This window comes from Colias eurytheme, chromosome 5 (assembly GCF_061535395.1).
Source record: "Colias eurytheme isolate Ceu_HAF_F1 chromosome 5, ilColEury1 Martin Lab GWU primary, whole genome shotgun sequence".
Taxonomy (NCBI): Eukaryota; Metazoa; Arthropoda; class Insecta; order Lepidoptera; family Pieridae; genus Colias; species Colias eurytheme.
This window is the reverse complement of record NC_142984.1, coordinates 8,325,626-8,350,879: the sequence shown is the minus strand read 5'-3', so window position 1 is coordinate 8,350,879 and position 25,254 is coordinate 8,325,626. Positions and strand designations below refer to the sequence as shown.

The 25,254-nt window shown below is 31.0% G+C and overlaps 1 protein-coding gene across 3 annotated transcripts in view; it reads left to right on the top strand.

The window, feature by feature from the left end:
• LOC149908559 (inactive angiotensin-converting enzyme-related protein-like) overlaps positions 1 to 25,254 on the top strand; it is a 149,162-nt gene that overhangs the window by 5,155 nt on the left and 118,753 nt on the right. The gene's annotated exons all lie outside the window — the stretch shown is intronic.

Sequence of the window (25,254 nt, the reverse complement as noted above, 5' to 3'; positions counted from 1 at the left end):
GTATTTTTTTATTTGCTCATGATTTAATATTATGCTTATTGAATATTTCTTTGCATGTTGTGTCCGCTCTTCTCCGTCTAGAAGGCCGTCCAACTAAAAATCACAAAGATTACGATTGTATTTTCACTATTTCTAAATGTTGGGACCAAAAAAAAAAAATATTTATTTGTCTATTCATCGGTAATATCGGTAGTAAAACAAGTTTAAATGAAAATTGAAAATCTTTTCGGTAAACGCTCGCTTTTCTTTTAGTTTATTGTCAAAAAGTGTCGCAACTTATTTTTTCTGGAATGTTCTTATTTCAATTAGTGTCTTTGTTATTGTCTTTCTAGCAATTACATTTCAATTTAGCGACAGAATTTATTACTTTCCTTCTAGCTATAAATGTATTTTAATTTAACGTAACTCGACACCTGAAGGACAACGATAAATATTTTTACTAATTGTTCAACTCTACACAAGCTAAGATACTTTTACTGAGAAATAAATATTATATTTATTTAATACTGGTAAAAAGCCGCGTCTCTGACTCGTTTTATTTTTATGGAAACTTCTGTTTGAAAATGAATTTACCTAATTTGTTGTTAAAAAGTAAAAACGATGTCACGTAGGTATACATAATAACATCACCTGTATTAAGGAAAGAGTTTTACAGTAAGTAGGTACTTAAATTTAAAGTAGGTACTTAGATAATAAAGCAAAATTGTAATTTTTGCACTATAATTACTACCGCTATATTTTTGCATTTGGTTTTACGCATTTTTAAATCTGTTATCTGTAATAACAACAAACATTGTAATCAAAAGTACTATTTACATTTACAAACGAAAACCAAGTCTCAATGAAGTTATTTCGCTAACGATCGTCTAATTAACAACTAGATAATTCCAAGTTCGACCTTGGTTCGACAAACCCGCGTGATAACGTGATTACGACATTGGATTCCAAATAATTAAGAAATAGGTGCCTTGACTTGACTATACAATATTTAAAAAACGCATTGCGTATATTATGTGGTAATATGTCGTTTACGCATATCGCGATGATGGTACGAACTTAAATTTTCAATTCTTTATGGTTATAGATTCTTCGAATTTTAATTTTTGGTACATTTAGGTAGGTGGCAAAGGTTTTATTAATTTTTTTTTAAATATCTTTATTATCACGTACAATAAAACTACGTAGTATAGTAGTTACCTAGTTTAATTTTAGTATAATGTTTAACAAAGTAGATTAACCCTTAAATTGATTTCGTCCGTTTTAAAGGACATAGTATTTATACACATGCTGGCTCTGTTACAGTAGACCTAGGCATTGCCAATTGGTATATTAGGAAGGTACTAGCTATGTCCTTCGCGTACATGCAGGTTTCGTTAGCGAAGCGAAGTACAGTCGCGAATGGTGACCATTTGAAATTTGCAAAAAACGGATCTTTTGATTGTCCTGATAAAATTGGTTATAACTGTAAGTATTTTGGCTATTTTGCTTATAATGTTATATTATTAGTCAGAATACGATTGTAAGTATAGTATTTTGACATAATTTTTACATATTTTACAATATTTGTATTAAAAATCTTAGTTTGTTTATGATGTCCCATAAAACGGACGTTGACAACTTGGAGTATACACTAGGGTATTCTTCACATGTCCTATGTAACGGACGTTGCCAATCAGGCCCTCCATTTTCAACATCATCATTTTGATATATTTTTCTTTATTTTTATTATATTTAACAGGAGCATGACTTGGCACTCAATAAAAAATTCCCTCACTACCTCTGACGGAAGCTGAAGAGTCTGGCGTTGAGTTGAGATGACGATTTCGAAGGAAATGTAGACCTACGGGAGTGATTTCACTATGATAAAAGTGTCAATCATTTACTCCCAGCACCATACCTCCGGAATTATACGACATATTGATTTGAGTCACAATGAAGATCCAAAAAGTCAGAATTTTTACCATCAACAAAATATTATTGCTGCAGAATTACAGCCCTTACATGCGGTGCGAGATGAATCTTCCCTACTTCTCAGTAGTTCTTCAGCCACAGTATCATGTTACTTACCAGAAATACCACCTAATAGATGAAAATTTAAATAATAATACCTTACAAATGAAAAAACTGGCAGCAAATGGATATATATGCCAAAGAATCCAAAAAAAGCGATTTAAATTTCCTGTTTGTTTTGGTACTTCAGGCATGGTATACGACTTCTTTGCATACGATAAAGCAAACACATTACAATCTGTACAATTTAGTGAATGGGAAGAGGACTTTCTTGGTGTATTAGAATAAGTTCTCAGGCTATGTAATACTATTTCTATCCCAATTCTTAGCCAATTCTTATGCTGTGACTTTTGATAGTGTCGTTTTTTAAAATCCATTATTTTTAACGATATCGTTTAAGTTTTAACCAATATTTTAAGACAGATGTTTGAAAAGCTTATACTTGATCGTCCATAATTATAATTTGATAATAATTTTGAATTACAGAGTTGAAAATGTGCATTTTATATATGTACCACGGTTGCAGGAATAATGTGCAATGTCCGTTATATGTGACGGTTCGAACATGTACATATAATTGGCAATGTCCGTTTTATGTGACATAGTGAAAACAATAGAAAAAATTAAAATTTTTAATTTTTTTTTTCATTTTCCTCTTTTCTATCCTAATTCCAACACATCCTCCAAATTTGGACATTATACACCCAAGTTATCTAGGGGTGACAATTTAAGGGTTAAATAAAGAAAAACGTTAATTATGTTTAAAGTATTGATTTAAATGTTATTAAATCGTATGCAATTTAATTTCGGGAATTTTATTACATTTTGTGTAAACAATTCAAGGTATAATTTAAATAGGTATTGTTTTCGTTAATATTGCATTGGCACTTCATTGGCAATTCAATGCAGTTTCGTGATATTTTTTTGGGATTAGTTGCAGTTGAGTCAGTAAGTCAGAGACAGTTTACGCTAAGACTGGCTTTGTACATAGTTTGTACCTACATAATAATTTTTAACGTAATAAATAATTCAAAGCTAAATAAAGTGTAAAGTGTAAAGAACTTTTTGGTTGTTACTTGTTAGGTATGCGTAAAAGTTTAAATGTTATCGTGGATTTTATTTTTAACTAGCTGACCCCACGTCGTTTCGGATCATCATTATATTTGTTCGTAACTTTTTTGTAGAAAATTTCAATGTTTAATAGGTTTGGTGCGGAGATAAATCCCACAAATCAAATATCATTGACATTTTTTTCTGAGCTATATAAATATTATATTGTAGTAAAAACAATTCTGTTTTGTTTTTATTGAGATTTAAATTTCAAAGTCGAGAGATAGACTTTGAAATTTAGAATTTGTTAGTAAGGCCCTTCGCTCATGGAGCTACTCAAAAATGACTGAACTAATCAGTAATTACGATTACAAACCAGTTACAAATTGTATCTCGCATACAACGCTACTCAAGTTATAAGGTTTCAGTCACTTGTCAATGTTTCCTCGTTCATTTTTATCATAAAAAACAAAGAAACTCGGGAAACCAGTAGCGTGGAGACCGACACGACGCGTCGCGCGTGATTTGTTGCTGCGTTACTCACCAGTTAGTAACTAGTCGCGTCGTGTGCGAATCTTCATAGAACATGTATGGGCTGTGACACTCAGGCAACTCGTTAGTAATTTGAGTTTGTGACTAGTTCTTTTTGAGTAGCTCCATGAGAGAAGGGCCTTAAACTAACAAAAATTACAAAATTTGGTACCTTACCTATTTATTGATAAGGGATGCATCATGCGATGGCAATTAAGATTAGCTCGATTATCATTTTAATATGTATTTTTTAAATTAATGATAAATCCCATATAATGATTAAATACCTGCTATGTGATAAAGTTAAACACGGAATAAAATAATCTACCTAAATTACATATAAGTAGATAATTTCTCTTTGAAAGGGCAAACTGCTATGATTTATTCGAGACACATATCGCTAGTGAATCGTTCTATATCTAACAAAGTCAGCTATATTTCATTTCATCATTCACAACAAAAAGAGACAATAATACTGAAGATCAAATATAATACATCTGTATTTATAGGTATTTAATATTTATACATATACCTAAATAATTTAAACTTGTCCCTTAACTAACGGGCTAAAATAATGTACAATGAAATAATTCCAATGTTTTATTATGTTCTACCAGTTCCTATGATTGTGATTGGAACGGACAACTTTGTTTCAAATTCGGTTCGAAATCTTATCTCCGTCAAGCCAGGGGGCTGACGTATAACTTAGCACTCAACTATGAACTAAAGGGTTAATCCTCTGGGTCTATCAATAACCAGGTATCTGACAGGTCACTGATATATCTCACGGTAGTTTAACTTCGACAGAGCCCGGTTCCGTCAGCGGGGATTTGAAAATACTGTTGATGTATGAGTTTTTTAATATTATTGACTAATGATATAAAATGTTATGGTTTATGGTAACAGAAGTAACATATATTTAATAAGGCGTAATGCTGTGGCGCAAGATGTAAAAAAGGTCTAGTTATCGAAAACCTACAATTATGATAGATTCTATACAGTCTTTATGAGAATTGGCGTATGAAACGGGTCATATACTGTACCATAAATACAACTTCAATACAAAGTTGAGGTCTGCGTATAATACTAACTAGTTTTATTCGTTTCTACTGTTATCTATTTGAATTAAACACTTCCGAAATTATGGAAATATGTGATAGGGACGGCTAAATATGTTTTGCGATATTCCTACAGTACCTAATAGGTACACACAGTTTATTTATTCGAGATAAAAATAAGTAAAGGTATACAGTATGATTCTCTACATCATAAGCTCAGCTTGTAAATAAATAACAGTAAATAAAACCATCCCAACAAAAGCCATTAGCATTTAGCAATAACTCGGATTTAGCTGTATATTAAATGTAACTAAATAAATAAAGATACACATGCACCGTAAATATAACAAAGCGTTAAACATAAAACACGAAGAGCAAATTAATAAAGCAGAAGATTCTTAATTAAACGTACAATGTGTGTTTGTTTTACGAAAACTGGTTGTTTAATGAATACGTTTGTTTGAAGTGACGGCATTTGGAGTAATTAATGTTGAACACTATTTCGTGGCCATTTTGTTATGCGTAAGGTAAAATGCCTTGATTTAGGTTCGAATTAAAAGATATTTAAGTTGAAATATTTTCCTTTTGCATTGGTTGATCAGTTTGGGTCCGACTCGATGTCTGGTGGTTTTTTGAAACCATTTTCAACTATATTGCGTTTATCTAATGACTATAACTGTTGGTCTTACTATTTTTAGTGAGTTATTACTTATTAGACATTTTATTCATAACGTTTCCTTAAAATATTCTTTCCAGAATTAACAGCGATTGACGTCAAAATTTCCCCGGAAATAATAAACCAATTACAAGAAATGTTATTACTAGACATCGGATTATATGCACTAACAAAATGCCAAAATATGCATGCAAATATGCACTAAAAAAGGCCGAAATATGCACTAAAAACGACTGATATGCCTAAAATATGCACAATACAAAATCAAAAAACCTTTATTATTTTTATATATTTAAATCAAAGATTGTACAAAAACAGTGAAATTTTCTTGAAATTAAGTATAGTTTTTGTGCCAATATACAATTAAGCATTTTTACCAAATTTTCGAGCGCAAATTTGTGACGTTTATCACCCGCGAGCCCAGTGTTGCCACTTTAGACTTTTCCGGGCTAAATCTAGCCCTTTTTTGGAATTCAACCCGTGTTTTAAGTTTTTAGCCCCAAAAGGGTAATCTAGCCCTATTTTGAATGGCTCATAATTTACTTAAAATGGAGCCCATTTTGTAATTTTTTGCCATTTTACCATGCCAAAATAGGGTTTTTTTTACTCGCTGAGCGTTCTGATTGGCTAATAAAGGTTAGTAGACCAATCAAAACTCCCGCTACTTAACGAAATATGCACGATTGGGGAAAAAGGCTAAAATATGCACTAACGCGGTAATTGCAGAGTTTTATGCATTTGCATATGCAAATATGCAAATGCATATAATCCGATGTCTAGTTATTACTAAGGGCTATTGGGAAATGTAACAAAGTCAGCCGAATTTTGAAGTTTGAAACTGGTTAAAAATCGTGTCGTCATCAAATAATATCGTTGACGAGCCAAAGTTTCTGCTTGTTTCGCATCTAAGTTCTGCCGACTTTCCCTATCCTATCTGGAAGTTTGTTTAATTTGGAATTTACGCTTAAAAAATTAAGGTTTTATTCCCTTAATTTATTCCTCGGGATCTTGTCAACTTTTTGAATTGTAAGGTATAAATAAGGCGAAAAATTAATTAATAAGCATTCTTAAAAAGTTTGTGAATTATATTAATAGTTTTTACTAAAACATTTATGGACAGTGTAGAAATTTTTTTTACGCGTGGGTATTCATGGATGATGATCGTCATTATTTTTGCTTATCGCCCTTATCTAAATAGTTTTAATAGACACATATCGATTGATGATATCTAGGGTTTAGTTACTCAAAGTGATATTATGCTGTATCAGTAAATAAATAGAACGTAACTGAAGAATTTAATTACCACGCGTACCTATTGAGTCGTCCCAGGCTCCAAAATTGATAAAAAGCAAGCTATCAAAAGAAGACTAATCCATCTCTTTGTAAACAAATTAACCACGCTTGACTGAACCAAAAGGTCCAAGATTTCAATATCATTTATCTTTCAGCAAATAACAAATTCCCCGTTGTAAATAAAAGAACACGACACAAATAGCAATATTCATTACGTGTTAGAATATACGATGCAATAATGTATACGGGATCAAAAGTGAATGCCCTGTCGATCAGTCTAGACAAAAGATAGTAACGGTATTCTATCCGTTTAGCATCTCTGCGTTTGTTAGTTCAAGTGTATTTGTTAGTGTTCCAGTTAAACACGGTACTTGTATGTTGACTTCTTTGACGCGTCCTTAGCATTCCTTAACCCTTGGCATGCCTGGTAGGGTCTGTCAGACCCACACCAACGCGCGAACCGTTGTAGTTCGTTTAAATTTGAATTTCGCGCCTCACCGTTTTTAGTAGCTGGCCGTTATTAACCGCGGAATGCCCTCCGCCCGCTTCCTCAGCCCGAGGCGAGCTACGAGCGTAAAAGGACGTGCTTAAAGTGCGTAGGGGTCCCACAGACCCCACCAGGCATACGGCGTGACTTTATTTTGTAAGTATTTATTTTCCTTTTTTCTTATAAATATTGGAATTTGGCATTAAATAATATTAGTTTGTACATTACATTATCCTATTTTATTGTTTTTTTTCAGTTTAATCATGAATAAACAACTAACAGACGAGAATATAGCTAGTTTATTATTCTAAGAGTTGGATGAGGAAGACTTAGTTGCATTTGATTGAGGAGGAAGAAAATGATGCAGGCTCCACCTCTTCGGATACTGAAATGGAGGTGTCTCTGTCCATCCATTAGTACATTTGTGAGACATGTAGTTGTCACATTTATCTTGACCACTCGATTTTTCCATGCGCAAGGTTTTAAACCAAAGCTTTACAAAGTGTAAATGCAAGTGATGAAGACTAATTATTTTGTTATTTAGATTAAGTATATGACAGTGCCTTACACTGGATTAAAGTCTGATTATGATCTCATTACTTTTGATGCTAATTATATGTTAACAAAGTTATAGTCACGAAATGTTGCTTAAAAATGTGAGTTAAAGTTTAATTTCAAATATTTTAATAAAGTTGATTAATTTCTAATGTGATTATTTTTACTATCTCTTTTTTGCCCTTTAAGCATGCGTCTTGAATCATTAAATCACCTTACATAATAAAATTTATAGAAAAAAATACCATTTTAAGATCGGGGTCTGAGAGACCCACCAGGCATAGAGTGTAACTTATGCCCACCAGGCATGCCAAGGGTTAATGTAGTAATGTTTAGAGTTTACACTATTACAAACTTTCCGCCCGCGGCTTCGTCCGCTTTATCTAAATTATATACTAAAACCTTCCTCTTTAAACACTCTATCTATTAAAATAAACCGCATTAAAATCGGTTGCGTAGTTTAAAAGATTTAAGCATTAGGGACATTCAGAAAGCGACTTTGATTTGTACTATGTATACGTATAATGTAGTAAACGGTATGTAGTGCTTGAGATAATACAAACCGGGACATTGCATATAATGCTATCTCGTTAGTAAGAAATGCTTGCGTAGAAGTGATAAAAATGTTTAGGTCATTCGAAATACATTGCTTACTCACCTTTTTGATATTATGCAATATGTTTACGATAGTGGCGATGAATCGTTATCATTTTTGGTTATAAATTTATAATCCTATTCAAAAATAGGTCAAATAAGAGAATATAAGGAAGTTCGTCGTTTTGTACATTTATTTGAACATGTTTACTCAAATGCTACTCTATAATATTTATTGTGTCATTAGATTATAGAATAACTATGTATAATTTAAATATAATTGATAAAGAAAGTAACTACAATGTGATGTAAATTTTCTATTACAGTAATTATAAAATAGTATAATTATAAGATCCGGACACCTTAATTAGGTTAACGAGGTCAACAATTGTGTAACCCACTGACATTCACGTGTGACATTTTTAAAGTACCTACTAATATTAAACATATTTTTTAATAATTTTACAAAAGGTTTCGTTTATTTTTAAAATACTTGCCATTTTACTAAGGTTATGATAATATCTTCGCAAAAATACGTGGCGTATTTTTATTTTTATACATCTGTTTTTGAAATTGCTTTCAGTTTAGCATATTACTTAAATTATGGTACTTTCAGGCAATTATAATTCTTACAATCTCATTCAATCCATACTAATATTATAAATGCGAAAGTAACTCTGTCTGTCTCTCTGTTACTCAATCACGCCTTAACTACTGAACCAATTTGCATGAAATTTGGTATAGAGATATTTTGATATCCGAGAAAGGAGTAAGGACTTAGGCAACTTTTTATCCTGGGAAATAGGATAGGTTTTATTCCGGAAATCCCACGGGAACGAGAACTATGCGGGTTTTTCGTTGACTGCGCGGGCGAAGCTGCGGGTGGAAAGCTAGTCAGCTATAATATTAATAATGTCTTATAGCTATTAAGACATTATTCATATGTAGTATAACGATGCTTACCTTTGCCTATTTAAAATATGAAGAATTTCCACTAAAAACCAAATGTTGTCGCAATGTTGCGAAAAATTATTATCTATCTATAAACAAAAATGGACGTCATATAACACGGAACCAAGGTTGCTAGGAAGATTATTCTTAGTCACGATTAAAGTACTTTATCTGATAAGAATGTATAATATTGTAACAATAAATATTTGGCACTTGGTGTCACAGATAATCTATAGAATGACGTCATCAATGTGTTTTATGGATTCCAATCAGATAATATGATATCAAAATTTAGTGTTATTTGTAATAAAGATTATAAACTATAATAAATGAGTTATCAAAACCATACTAAAGTATAACCTACATAAACCACGCATCAAAATGCATTTTAGAATTTGACATAGATAAATAAACATGTCTATAGACAATTATTAGTCAAAAGTTGAAATTATACGTGGGTATAAAATCGTAGTTACTTCACTTATTCAAAAATTATCAATAGAAAGGTATCCACTTCAAATACACACACAATTGGAGATAATATGTGAAAATCAAAGAATACAAGATCTAAAGAAATTAATTAATTTAAATTTTATATCTACCAGACAATAATTCTTAAATGTCCTAATTGGGATTTAAACTAGATTACAAAAGTAATTTTCTCCTATTACTCATAATGAATGGATAAATCATAAATTGTAAGATCTCTAATATTGTGAAACAGACCCTAAATTTTGTTGATACGAATCACAAGAATTTAATGGCACTATAATAATAATTTTTAGAAGAGATGGCGAGCCCATCATATTTCTTAGAACACATTCCAACTTGCCTGTGTGTGTGAGCTTTATACCTGTGTTTTTGTTTGTGTGGGTGTACATGTATGATAATATAGTATGGTTTCTAGATGATATTTTAATGATGTAACCTTAAATAAACCTAAGGTTTATTTGAAAATGGATAGTTTTTATGTATAATGGAGTTATTTGAACATAATACTTGTATAATTGCGAAGTAAGTACTTAAATACGTAATCCTACGTTCCCTTTTATGTACCTATGATGTTATTTATGGGCAAATAGTTGATCACATCTTACTAGATCTAGACTGTTACTACCAGTCGTAACGTTTACATTTTAATTAAAATAATAAGTAGACGACAAATAATAATTAGTAATGCAATGGTTTTTATTTTTTATTTTTTTATTTTATTCCTTATCTGACCCGCCAAGGACCCGACAGACATTCACGTGTATGTACTTTCAAACGTGGGGCGTTTATCGTTAAGTTTTCTGACATTTTATATTAGAAATTTTATTAGACGAATGATTCGAGTTTTTATTTTTTAATTTTATTTAAAGGTATTCCTTGCAATATGCTGTTTATTTTATTCTCAATTGTTGTTGCTGATTCAAAATAATCTACTAGCTATTTGTCCGCGGCTATGCTCGCGTGCGCGCCACGTTATCGCGGAAAAATCGTCGCTGATATAAATTCCTGTTTCATTCAAAAACACTCATGTGAATCCAGGTGTATGCACACACTATATACCTAGATATTACTATGTAGGTACACCTAGATTAATCAAGCAGTAGATGTACTTTGTTAAGTTTTAAAATTTAAATTATGTTAAACACTTTATTCTAATTAAAAACGACATCAGAAGGTCTGATCGTCAGTCCAGCTTGCTAAATTTAATCGCTCAACATTTCGATCAAATTTAGCAGTTATACCTAATGGTAATAACCCATGTTGGGTTTCAATAGCTAAGTTAAATTATGAACAACAATTTTTTGTAACATTATTATAAAGCATCATTACATAAGAACTGAACGCATAATTTCTTGGCAATCTACAACAAAAAACCTTTATTGCAATAAAAATTTGGGGTTCAATGTCCGTATTGCCTGTCGTAAAACCGGTTTTAGCTAGTACTTACATATTTATTTCCAAGTACAATTGTTCATTGAGACCTTGAATTTTAATTTAAATATACAAAAAATTACCACTTGCTTTGATGTGAAATTTAAGAAAGCAATGCTCAAAGAAAGCTAATATACAATCCTGAGATTTAACGATTATTTTTAGAAAAACGAATAAAAAATATGTAATTCAAGTGAGAGTATGCAAAGAAATGTGTATGGCTTTGCGCTTCAAGGCATTACAATAGGCTTAAAAAGACAAAGGTATAAAGCCTAGCTAATACGATTTTCTTTTACTTTTTGTAAAGTTATTATCTCTATGTTGCCAGCCAGTTCATAGTCATTAAAAAGTAAAAACTATATAATCAGTGTTAAATTTTTTTTTCTCATTTCTGTATTATAATTGTTATTTTCAGGCAGAAATGGAAAATCAGAATACGAAATTCGGAACAAAAAAAGTTTATAGTCTGGCCTAGAATATATGTGTACATATATTGTACCTATAGTACTAAAAGATGTCTATAATATGACATAATTATCAAAATCTATACTTTTGGAAGCGGAATATTTTGATTTAATTTTAAATAAATTCATATTGTTTTGTATGATACCTAAAGATAGCCAAATATACCAATACGTACGTACTTTGAATCACACTTCGTTGGGTGGAATATTTATGAATAAATAAATGATTTACGAGTAGGCGCTTGACACATACATCCAATAAAAATTGACCTAAAAGTACAAAGGTATTAAACAGCCATTAATATTCGCAAATATGAACACAACATCCGCTTCCGAAAGAAATATTTAATTTATAGAAAACGTGAAGTTTGTACCAAGTATCTACGTATTTACATACATAGGTAGTTATTTGAACCATGAGTCATATGAACTTTGCCGACCCGCCTCTGTTTGCTATTTAGAAATTCAGTATTGGGTAATTAAACATTTTGACAGGTACCAGTACACTGACCTCCATTACTATGAACATTGAACGTAATTATAATTTCTGAACTAAAGTAGTTCTGAAGTTGAGCATGTGAGAAACTAAAACAAAATTCAACATGTATATTGTATAATTGTTTTATGAAATTAACATATTTTTCAATATTATCCATTCTGAAAGTATTAATTAATTTCAAACGAGTGAATGTCCATTGCCTTTTAATATTAAAAGTATTAATTACACAAACATATGACTAAAGAGAAATTACAAACAAAGACGACAACATGCAAAGGATAGCTTTGTAGACTGGTTTTATTGCAGCCATCTTTTCCATACCTTCATACGAAAGAAAAAAATAAATAAAGCAAAACTATAGAAGTATCATCCACAGGCAAAACTTATTATACAGCAGGTCATTCCAAAAGGTTTTTTTAATAAAAATTAGTAGTCGTATTATTTAGTTAGGACAACTCTTTAGCCTTCTTTGTCGCATTGTCTCTTTTGATAATTGTTTGTGGCTGTCTGGATGAGATGGGTCTTCTGTCTTCTCTATAATTGTTTCAATTAAACATTTTGTTAATTTATCTGTTATTTTCACTATTTCGTGAACATACATTTAAACAAACACAAAATAAAATCATATCACTGGACCATACTTCTGGATTTGTGCAAAAATATGTGAAACTGATCCAAACGGTTCTAATTAAGTAATTTTCATTGAAATAGGTGCTCACTGGTTAATTCTGAATTCATTACGAGTGAATTTCGGTTATTGTACCGTTTATGATCATGAGTTTTGTATGATTCCCCTGTTGGTTATCTATTCGTAATAATGGTAATTACTGCAGGAGCATGTGCGACTAATTCTGGTTATTACACGAGTGTGAATAATTTGGTTGTTTTTGTTATTTTGTTTGCGTATTGCCTGATGAGGCACTTTTGGAACAACAAAAGTTCAATTTATATGTAAATAGTAAGAGACGTATCAACTTGGCTTGACTTCTGCGCCATATTAAGATAAAATGTTAGTTTTAATTCAAGAATTGAGGCAAAAATGAGGGTACCTATTACCATAAAATTTTGAACGGCTTTCAGGTTCATGTTGTCAATGTGAACTCTTATATCAAAGGACAAAGACATTCATCAACCTGCGTCTTGGACCCGATATGCACACGAAATTTCATAGAAATCGGTAGAGCCGTTTTGGAGAAACAAAACTTCAAACACCGCGAAACGAGTTTATATATTAGATTCACCACTAGGTATATAACTAACTCTCATATTCAGTTCAGTGGGAACTAGTATAGTAATTGTAAAACAATGTATCTAATGAGTATCCATTTAATTCCCACGCATCTTAGCTCTCGATTAATATGTACTCGATATCCGAATTACCGTATAATCGATCTCGCATTAACGATACTCAATTCGGTTCAATTGCTCGTAATACTCTCTTATCCTGATGGATATCGAACGATCGATGTATCGTTAAGTTAAATAGTGCTCGATTTACAATAACAACGATTTTGATACCTTCATTTTGTTAGGTACGTATACGGTTATACCTAACATCAGTAAACGCAGAATTCATATCTATTTTCGAGTAAGTAACTTTGTGTTGAGTTTTCATATTAATAGCAATTGACGATACTGTATCCCAGTACAAATACCATTAATCTAGAGGATATATTAATATCTGCTGGTTTGATTACATATTATATAAAAAAATATTTGTCCTTCTACTTCCATTGCAAAAATAAACTTTGTTGTCGCAACAACAATTAGCGTATTTGTCTAGGTCTTAATTTATCTGTGTTCTATTTCGGATAAGTTTTTTCACACTTCCATTTACACTTTCGTATTAAGAATAAACTGTAGATGTATGATTTCAATACTGATGTACATCAGAATTACTTTTATATTTTTTTATAGTTTAAAATGCCATTGCCCATTAACATATCTATATCGATAAATTACGATTTTTTACACCCATACTCTACAGAATATATCTTTATTATATACTTAAATATTGAATTTAGATGTAGATAAATTTATAGCATCCGAAGTACGACGCAAGCACGCGAACTTTTTACATTTCCTGCGAAAACGTTGAACTCAAGCTGCCCTTTCACAAAAACCAGACAAGTTTCCTTTACCAATTATATCCCGTTGCTCCAACCAATTAATCCTTTTTGAGCCCACGCAATTACAATAATATTACTATTGTAATGCAACAGCTGTCCCTTTGCGTCAAGGGCGTCCACTTATTACGATTCCATTCAAATTTCAAACTTTATACATAATTCCTAAGTCTTAAATACGCCTACGAATGCAGGATCATTGACATTTGCGAGCAACGCTGGGTGGGTAGTTAGTTAAAGATACAACTTGTTTTAAACATAGATTTTAAAGGCAGACAAATAATAGATACAGTGTATACAGATATTATTTTCGATGAATGTACCAAGACTCAGTAAACATTTTGACTATTATCGTCTGACATGCACTGTTATGACTGTTATATGCCGTACATAACCATGTATGAAGTACCCTTTGGTGTATGGCAAAATAAAATCATAACTTTAATCAACAAGCGAAGAATTATGTAATTACAACAAACAAGCTAATTTATTAAGAAACAAAACACGACTACCATTTTGCTTACCTATATTCTGCCAATAAACAAGTCTATAACAAAAGGCCGTATTGAATAATTCTTAACAAAACTTGATGAATGGACCTCGAAAATCCCTATCCATTTTGTAATACCGTAATCATTTAGAATGGGACGAAATTTAAAGCTAAATCAACATCAAAACATAATTGAGAGAGCGACAAAGAGTGACAGCGCTAATTGTATTAGCAGGAGCATCATTCTTTCACTTATTTTCTGCGAAATATTTCGTTTAATATAATGAAGTTGCTCAAAGTAATTAAGATGAATCGTCTACAGAAACACCATGGAATGGTAATTAGAAGACAATATTTTCCGCTTGAAGACTTTATTGTTTTGGATAAACATTTACCGTACTAGCAGCTAGCTATTGTGAACTTGATTATATATGAGATTTAATGCAATATTCACACATTAGAAAATTTTATATGCTAACATATAATGTGTGAGTTTAAAATTGTTTTATTATTCTATTATGAAAAGAAACAGTTTTGTTCGCAGCTATTGTCTTACTTAATTTTCTTAAAATTATTCAGTAAAAGTTTTGAGTTTCTTATTATTCATTTAGTCACTTCAGGGAATTTTATTTATCCCACTTAATTTATGTTTCTTTAGACTTGTCCTTATCGATTACTATTTCTTTCAGACGCTATTTTATCATCAGAACTGTTCTCGAATATTCTCTACGAATCTTTTCAGTTAAATTTATTAGCGAAATAAAGTTTCCTAAAAAGGAATACATCAAAGCGAAATTTATTAGATTTTTGAAAATATGAGGGGAGTAAAAATATTTTCATAGAAGGTAAGTTACCCAGGGATTACAAGCGTAGTATTTGAATCGAGCCTAATTCCTCTCAGCCCTTAGAGATTAGGGAAATGAAAAGTCCATTCGTTTGTTGTAAATCATTAAGTGATTAATAACTTGTTGCGATCACGGTTGAGGTAAGATTTTGGATGTCTTGAGGGATTCGTTTTACAAATTAAGCCGTAATGAGATTGGAGTTTTTAGTACTTTTGGAATTAATTATTTGTGCATTTGTTGTATAAAAATATTAAAAGACAAAGATTCTTTAGTAGGTTAATTAGACTGTCTTTATGTGGACAATTTGATAATATAACTACGAGTATATTAGTAATTATTAGTAAGTTAATATTAGGCATGTTATTAGATATGATCGCAATCTGCGAATATTTATAGCTAAACCGTTATTAGCTACGCATATGTTACAAGAAATAAGATAACTAATTAGATTTTAGTTAATAATATACATATATATAGGTATACGACATCGTTTATATTAAAAGTTAGCCACGCATAAATCACACGTTATTACACATAGAAACAAAATCTTTTCCCTTTTTTGTCGTATTTTGCTTATTTAGAAAAACAGACGGATAGGTAAGTTTTATGATAAGGACGATCTTAATTTATCTCTTTGGTTTTCACGCATTAGTTCAACATTTGCATACATTTATTTAGTTCTGAATGGGATCGACTTGCTTTAAGTTCACTGCAGTAGGTGTTGCAAAATAGGTTTTGCCTTGAAGCTTGAATCGCAAATCTCTAACATTTAAAACCATTTACTTGTTTCATTTATAAGCACGAATGTGTCTTTGAGAATTTATTGTGTCAATTTTGAAATCAAATCTCATTATGTATGTCGAAAACGAAATTACTACCTTATATTGTACAATTTGTGTTCTTATGAAATTTGTAAGAACATAGTTCAAATAAAAGATAAACAAAATATTCAAACTATTCTGTACGATATAGAAAGCTATACATTCGCTTAGATAACGGGAAGCAAATGGGAATAGTTCGCGAAGTCTATTATAGAATAGCCTGGCCTTATTATTTGTCCTGGTTTTCAAAGCGGGTAAGCTCTTAGCAATGCGTGAGAGCCTTGCTTCAGATTGCTTTATGCAGGAATACCTATAATGTGATGTTTTGTTCTTAGTGCACATAAATAAGGATTTGCAGGTTGCTACGCGTAGGTAGGTAAACGGCCTGCACTGCTTAGGCAATTGATAGTTATTATCGTAAATAGTTTTATTGGTTTACAATATAAGTAATAAGTATATTTCTAGTGTCCATAGTGTGTTTATATATACATATATGAATATATGTGTGATAAGTTTAACCAAAATAAGCCTTGCTTGTTGTGATGAACTGTGTGAACTTACCGATTTAATAGCATATAATATGAGGTATTATTTCTGCATTATTATTACAATCACGTCGCAGTTACGCAAGGAATTAAAAAGGCAGTTCAAATGCGTTTGATGCCCTTTAATGCGGTCATAAACTTTTTCAATCAATGTTTAATCACACCTTTTTTCTCTTTCTTTAAATAACTTGAAAGCGGCAAAACACTGATTAAATTAATCAAAGTTTCATTGTTTTTAGGGTTCCGAACCTTAATAGGAAAAAACGGAACCCTTATATTTTATAGCAAGCATGATATGCATACTTTAAGCTATTGTTTCATAAAGAGCTTAATTAGAGTTATCGTCACTGTTTAATTTCTACCTAAACTAATTTTTTTCTCTTAAAGTTATTTTAATAGCATAGTTACTTGTCGAATTAGTACCAAACCAATAATTGTTTCATGAAGTTTTTTGAGGTACCTACCTAATAAGTGTTCCAAACAAATTAGAGGAGTTTTAAATCCAATCTTTAATATGAATTAACATTAATGTAACTCATTATGTTAATTTTTAATATACAATTGATATGCTTAAAATACGTGAAATTGTTGTTTAAAATTAATAAAAAAATTGTATTGCATGAATGCGCATACTTTTTGCAATTATACACCAACGATAAGTTATAATTATTTAATTAACTTGCTTTATGGAATTATTTAATTATTGCAGTCTCAATAATTTATTATTATTAAAAACTGATACGTTCGCTGCTCTCTTGCAAATACGCTGGTAAAGAGGCTGATCACTTCTTTGTTTGATAAAATAAGAGTAGGTATATATATATACTAAACTAGCTGTACGGTTTCACCCGCGTGGCTCCGCTCCTGTTGGTCTTAGCGTGATGATATATAGCCTCGATGAATGTGCTATCTAACATCGAAAGAATTTTTCAAATCGGACCAGTAGTTCCTGAGATTAGCGCGTTCAAACAAACAAACTAGTCAGTTTTATAATATTAGTATAGATTTTCTCTCGTATCAAAAGGCATTAAAATATAAAGGTATCAACCACTTGAAAATGCAAGATAAATCCTTTTCAACATTCTCTTCGATTTAAATACGATAGTAGATTTTACTATCAACAATATGCATTCATTGATAAAATGCACTTTCAACATTTCAATATGAATAAAATGGCCGATATCAAACACAATAACATTTCTATCAAACACACTTCAACTTGCTTGAATGGCTGCAATCGTTTCCCTTACAAGCCTCTTGAATTAATATAAATGCAACAAAAGAATATCATATCTGAAGGGTAGGGAATAAAATCTATTTTGAAGTGTATCATGACTGGATTTCGCTTTATGCCTTAGGTTATCGCGAGTTCTGAAGGCGTTATGTTGGCAGAAAACTTTGGCCCGAAGCCAGCGAAATTTGTGAATGTAAACCGAGAAGTAAATGTAAAGTTCGGGCTTTTCAATATTACATTCATTGTTTTTAATGTTTAATGGTTAATTTTGAACGTTGAATTCCTATTTATGTAGATATAATTGATTTTGCCTGATTTTATCAATTTTTCAAGTTGAGTAAGTTTGTCAAAAATAAGTAGGTATTTTAGTCATTCTTTGTTATGAATTCTAAGTATTTTTATTTTACGCTTCACTGGACAAACTCAGATATTGTGAAGAAAATAACGTAGCTGTGTTTTGAAATGTAAATCAATAAATCAAAATTTAATGAAATTTTCGACGATATACATTCACCTTTATTCGTCATTTCGTAATCTTTTATTTCAACCTTGAAAAAAGGCTCAGCATTCTTTAGCCGAAAATCTTAGGCTTTTCCGAAACTTATCGGCTTTGCAAGGATTTATAGTTCTTCTAAGAGAGGATTTGTTTGTTACAGAATTTGTCATTTTGTTTGGTTTTAGGTTATTTATTGGCGTCAAAAGGCTTTTCGTTCATTTACATTGACAATTAAGTGTTATTTATTGGGTGTGCTTAGGCTTTTACCTTTTGGTAAAACATTTACGTAATTTAAGAATCAAAATGATGATATAATGTATATTTTTCAAGCTAGACAACAGCTATTAACTAATTAATATTATGGTAGGCTAGGGGGTCACCTTCTGCATAAATTTTCAGTTTTTTAGTACATTTCTATAAATCCACGGGCTATTTAAAGTCTTTTTAATCATATCATATTTTAATTTAAAGTGCCAAAAATGTATTACATAACATGACCTACGCAAACGCGGGCATCAACTAATATATAAGCAAACTAATTTACAACCAAGTGTGTTATATATAATATCGATGGAACGGACACAACTGATAAAGATGTACTGATAACTGCACGGGAATGAACCTTGAACCGCGTAATTGTCGATGTCAAGCCATTCGATCGTATCACCAATCAAAACGATCATGTGATGTCGCATCTTGACAAAAATGATAAATCTGTTTGCATGTTTAATGTTTATGTTTGCTGTAAGTTGATTTAGGCGCGTATTTGTAAACATTTTTAACAGATATGTTTGTTTATTTTTAACAGTGTATGCAATTTGTATGAATCATCGAATAGTGAAATGATGAAATAATATTTGTAGGAATGATTATACTATTGTATGATTCTACTTCTACTATTTAATTTGTTAGTTTTATTGTAATTCCTTCGTTTGTAAGATTTAATAATAAAGTTCAGTAACTCCAATTTTGTGTTCAGTAGGATACAGATACGTTTAAAATCCGATACCTATAGTTGTAGGTAGTTACTCCTTGTTGAACCTTTAAATATAAACACGGACCCTCAATGTCACTTTAGACGAACAATATCTTATATAAGTCACCCACAATCAACCTAACAAGACGTACATGAGAAAATCATCTTATATCATCGCCCGTATCAAGCCTCTGACAAATAACACAAAATTGGTTATTAGGACCGTTTTCAAGCGTGTTAGTTGGAGAGAAATTGTTCTAGCACCGACCTCTCGACGTTGTCGTGAGAACCTTGTCGCATTAAGTGTTGCTAGATTTAGACGTGTTAGGTTTTTTAATTTTTTATTATAAACACTGTTGAAATTTTTAAGAATGTTAGAATAGAATGTAGTGAGAGAGTTAATTGTAAATATTATTTCAAATTAAAATAAGTAATTTGTGATAGGTTGGATTTTGACAGTAACAATTGAGTTAAATATTTTGGATTGGATTTCAATTTATGAAATTAAATTAATTTTAATTTTACCTGTCTGTTTATTTAAACCGACCGACTTTTATATTATAAAGTTAAGTGATATATATAAAATAAAATTTCTGTTCTGATTTTCGCGCTTAAATCTTTAGGGGTTTTAATCATATTTTATGTTCTGCAATAACGAATAGGAAATGTATAAATTCTGAGTACATTTTGCAAACATTTTGAATTTTTTAGTCTGTGTTTGATATACTTAACGTTTATTTTTTTAAAAGTAACTAACTACATGCCACGAACAAACAAAATTCACGGTCCGTGTGACACATCGGCTGGTTTGTGGATATTTTCCTGCCATTGTAATATTACGAGAGTTATGACGTCACTAACTCTGAAAAATTCAACGATTTTTTTGAAAAAATATTTTTTTTCTTTAGAAACGTTCAATAAAATATCTATTCAAATATGTATTCAATAAAACAGAATATATGATTAAAACTAAAATACTGACTTAGTTTATTATTCTTAACATCTCAAAAAATAAAACAATTAGGTTCATATAATCTTACCATCTCAAAAAAAGTTAAGAAATCTAACCTGTTAACATTATCACAATCATTTAGCGCGAACAAACGTGGTGTTAAGTAATTTTTACGAGCACAAGCGACACAGTTTGATAAGAGGTAATTTTGAAACGGTTTAAGCTTTGCTATCTTGTTGTAATTTGGTTTAATTGTTTACTTCAAATATTTACTGAATTTTTTTAACATATTACTTTATTAAATTAAGAAAATACTTATAATTAATTCACTGAAGACTTATATTTTAACGAATTATAGTAAATTACGATTGACCATTTTATTACTTACTACCTATTGAAAATCTAAAAAATACTGTCCTATTATTATATCTATACAAATTGCTCGTAACAACGTTCCGATAATTTTGTTTATATTCATTATTGAGTGTTGTAGGTATGTTATGAATGAAATTCCTACTGATAATGTAAAACAAATATCATAAAGATAGTATTGTTATAGCTATATGTATAAACATACATAATTATAAACATAATTGTAATCCTGTATGTATTACTATTTATTTTTATTTTAAATACTTTATTGTGCTGCCAACATAACAAAAGTAGGTATAATAGAACTTAGAAATCCGACATAACCCACGGCCTCTTCCCCGGAGGCCGTGGGTATCTAATATCTATGCAAGATTTCCCCACTTAAAAAAAAAAGGTATAATAGAACTTAAACTAGTACAAACAACACAGAAGGCGGCCTTATTACTAACAAGTAATCTCTTCCAGGCAACCAATATGTTAGGCTACTATAATGTTAGGCAAAATGTTTCGTATTGTAACGTATTTGAAAACGATGATAATATGAGAAAATTGACTATTTTTAACAACTGTAGGTTCTTTACGTAAGGAAAACAAGCGGTAGTGTGAGCTGATGGTAAGCATTACATTGTTTATAATCATAGGTTATAGATTAATGGTATTAGGAAACAGGAAAGTATAAGTGGAAAGGAAATGTTAAAACACGTTGTTATCTATCGTGTGAAACACACGTCATGTAGGTATAACCTATATTACGAAAAAGACAAATTATTAGGGCACTTCACTTAATTTACCTTCATTTAAGTAACTTATTTAGCTGACAACCCTCAGACAGGTAGTGCTATATTATCACTAGGGATGTAACGATACATGATTTTGCCGATACGATACCGATACCGATATTTGTAGTAATGTATCGGCGATACCGATACCGATACCGATATCGATGGCTTGGTAGAAAAATAAATAGTGAATTATGCATAAAAAGTTACCAACATTTAACAGAGACAACTGTTAATCGTATTCTTTTAAATAAAAATGCCAAATCAAAAAACAACAAAACCATTTATTTTAGTATTATTATTTTACGAAGTCAGTTAAACTTTAAGTAATACACATACAATCAGTACCTAATAAAAGTTTACTATTCTGCCGTCCTTTAACTAGAAAGGAAGTGAGTTTCGAGTAAATGGCAAAAAACACGGAAATCTTTAGTTATTTCTTAAAAATTATGACAATAATTATTGTGAGATACATCGATCGACATTTAATTATATTATACATTATACAGACATATAATTATGAAATACATCTTAATATTTTATCCTATTCCCACATATAAATATTAGTTTTTACCCAGAAACTGTTATAATTTATTTTTAAATTCACTTTTTCTCGTTTAGTTCAGCATATAATCTGAAAATTTTAACTATTTACTGGAAAAGACGGCCGTTCACATACCATAGCGACTTTTTAGCTAAGTAATTTAGTATTTTTATTTTCATTTTGTGATTTTTTTTTATTAAGTAATAAAATGCTTACCTAAAACGTCGTTAAGCTACTATAACTACTTTTAAGCTTATATGACTTTCGTTTTAATTGAAATTTCAAGAACTTTATAATCAGCGTTTAAGGGCTTTTGGATGCTTTTGTACTATGATTCTATATAGTTGTACTAAATTTTAATCTTACTAATGTTAAAAATTTGCTGCTGTCTGAGGCTTTGCTCTCGGGAATTACATCCTCTAGGTCAACCAATGGAAAGGAAAAGGATCAAAAGCTTTTAGGTTTAAGTATTAAGGATTTATACACTATCTAAATTAATGGTTTTAGCGTCTTATTGTGAGTAACAAGTATTTTAAACTCTTTTACTAAATGACTCTTTTAAGTTTTCGATAAAATTAACCTTTTTTTTCTTGTCATGTTCACGTTTATTTCATTAAGGTGTTAAGATTGAGATAAATCTTCTCGCTTTTCTTTTTTGGAACCGTATATTCATTTGGAATTGCAATTTTAACGTTATTTTATAAATATTCTTCTGCGAAGCCATCATACGAGTCACGGATATGTGAGTACATATAGAACCACAAACAATGTAAACATAAATCGTTTCCTGAAAAAAAAATTAAGACTTGTGCACAAGGTTTTTGAAAAAATACACCCTGGTTTCAATAGGGCTTCAAGCTCTTACATGTGGGATGCTCTTAATAAATAATGTAGAACCGCTTATCAAATGATTAGAAGACTCTTTCATCCACATTCAGAAAATATAATATACCAGAATATGTGGAAAATAGCAGGAGGTAGAAAACTTTTTATTTGCTACAATGTAAAAAATACAAATCTTAATAATCTAATACATATAAAGATAAGAAAAAATAGCAATAGTTGCAAAATGGACTCCCCGTCAGCGGGTCAAAGGTAGTGTACTCCTAACAATTTTTGTATCACCATCTCTAGTACATTGCTTGACAGTCGATTACTAATTCCACCCAAGGGGTAAATTACATAATAAATAGTTTTAAAAATTAAATAGTACAGACTGTCTTTCTTCTCTTTCTTGGTTACAGAGACAAATCAGAGTCTAAACAGAGAAGTACGATTGAAAGTTCGCACTGTCGTAACCATTACCTACCAAATTTTCGTAACTTTGACTTGTTATATTTTCCGTAATTTAGCTGCTAGATTGTTTAAAACTTAGTAAACCTGATCAGAAGCAATACGTCTTGTAAAAGAAAATCAAAAACAATCGGTACTCTGCTTGGGAGCGACATTATTTCATCATCACTCTCATCCTCAAAACTGATGCATCACCAGAATCGGATAACTGCCTTTTAGATAAAAAATGAGGGTTAGCTGCTTTGTAGCTAAGCAAAAAAGTGTTATTAGAATTTTTCCTAAATAAAATTACTTAACTAAAAAAGCGTTAAGGGCGAGTAACTGCAAATAAGGTAAGGATTTCCATTGGAATCGTTATATGAAAGCATATCATAAAGCAGTTATAGTCCTTTTGCGTCCCTATAGTCAAGTATAATCTGATAACGTACTTTTAGTCAAGTAAAAAGCTAAAAAATAATTATTAAATCTGGCGATTAAGGTACTCGAGATGAAACGGGAGATCGGTCCGTCTCTCTCTCGTTATACCTGCGATCGCGCTCGTGAGGTTTTGGTGTGACACAAGTTTATGAACATGTCACCCGACTAAAACGATTTTAAAAACGTTATCACGTTAAAAAATAAAAAAATTCAAAATTATTTATTTCTTTCCTTTACATAAACAAATTTGTGATTGGAACACTCCTAGTAAGCAAATAAAATGCTTGTGTCAGGAGCTTCCGCTCTTCCTTAACACTATTACAGAAACAGAAATAAAACAATATGAATGAATACAATGCAAAAACATAAAAGAAAAGAAAGAATTTAATAAAAAAATATCGGTATCGGTTGATTTATTATCGGCGATACCGATATATCGGCTTGCCGATATATCGGCCGATATATCGGTATCTGTATCGGTATCGTTACATCCCTAATTATCACCATATCAAAAAAATCACGATCCACTCATCTAAGTTAAGTTAAGTTCAAGTTTATTTAAATCTTTCTAAAGTTTGATTGCTAGTTTGCTAAGGCACAAAACCACTGATATGATACAATATTGCGTTATCAAAAACAATGCCCATACGCATCTTGTTAACCGACTTCAAAAAAAAAGGAGGAGGTTATCAATTCGGCCGGTATGTTTTTTTTTATGTATGTACACCGATTACTCCGAGGTTTTTGAACCGATTTACGTGATTCTTTTTTTGTTCGATGCGGGATGGTGTCGAATTAGTCCCATAAAAATTTTATTCGGATAGGCCCAGTAGTTTTTATTTTATGAGCATTTTTGTCTGTATTTGTAAATGTTGCAAGTGCAAGTTTGAAGTCGGTTGTTTTTAACGCAGTTATCACTTGTTTTATATTCTTTTTCGTAACCTGCACGTACCGGCACTAATCTATCTACATGTTATCTAATAGAATTTCCCAGGTGTCAACTACCGCTTAGCTTTTTATCAGGACGACAAACAGTGAGGCTTCAGTACACATTGTGACATAGTTACCTAATTGGAACATGCAATTGCGATAACGAATGCATTTTGTAATTGACCTGTTTAGTGGTGATGTTTATCGTGGCATGGCTTGTTTGTGTTGGATGGTTGAGTTTGTATGCTATGGGATTATGAATGTATCTTTGAGAAGTTTGGGTATGTTTGAAGGGGTCGCTTGGTTATCAATTTTGACGTTATAAATCTGTTGAATTATAAAT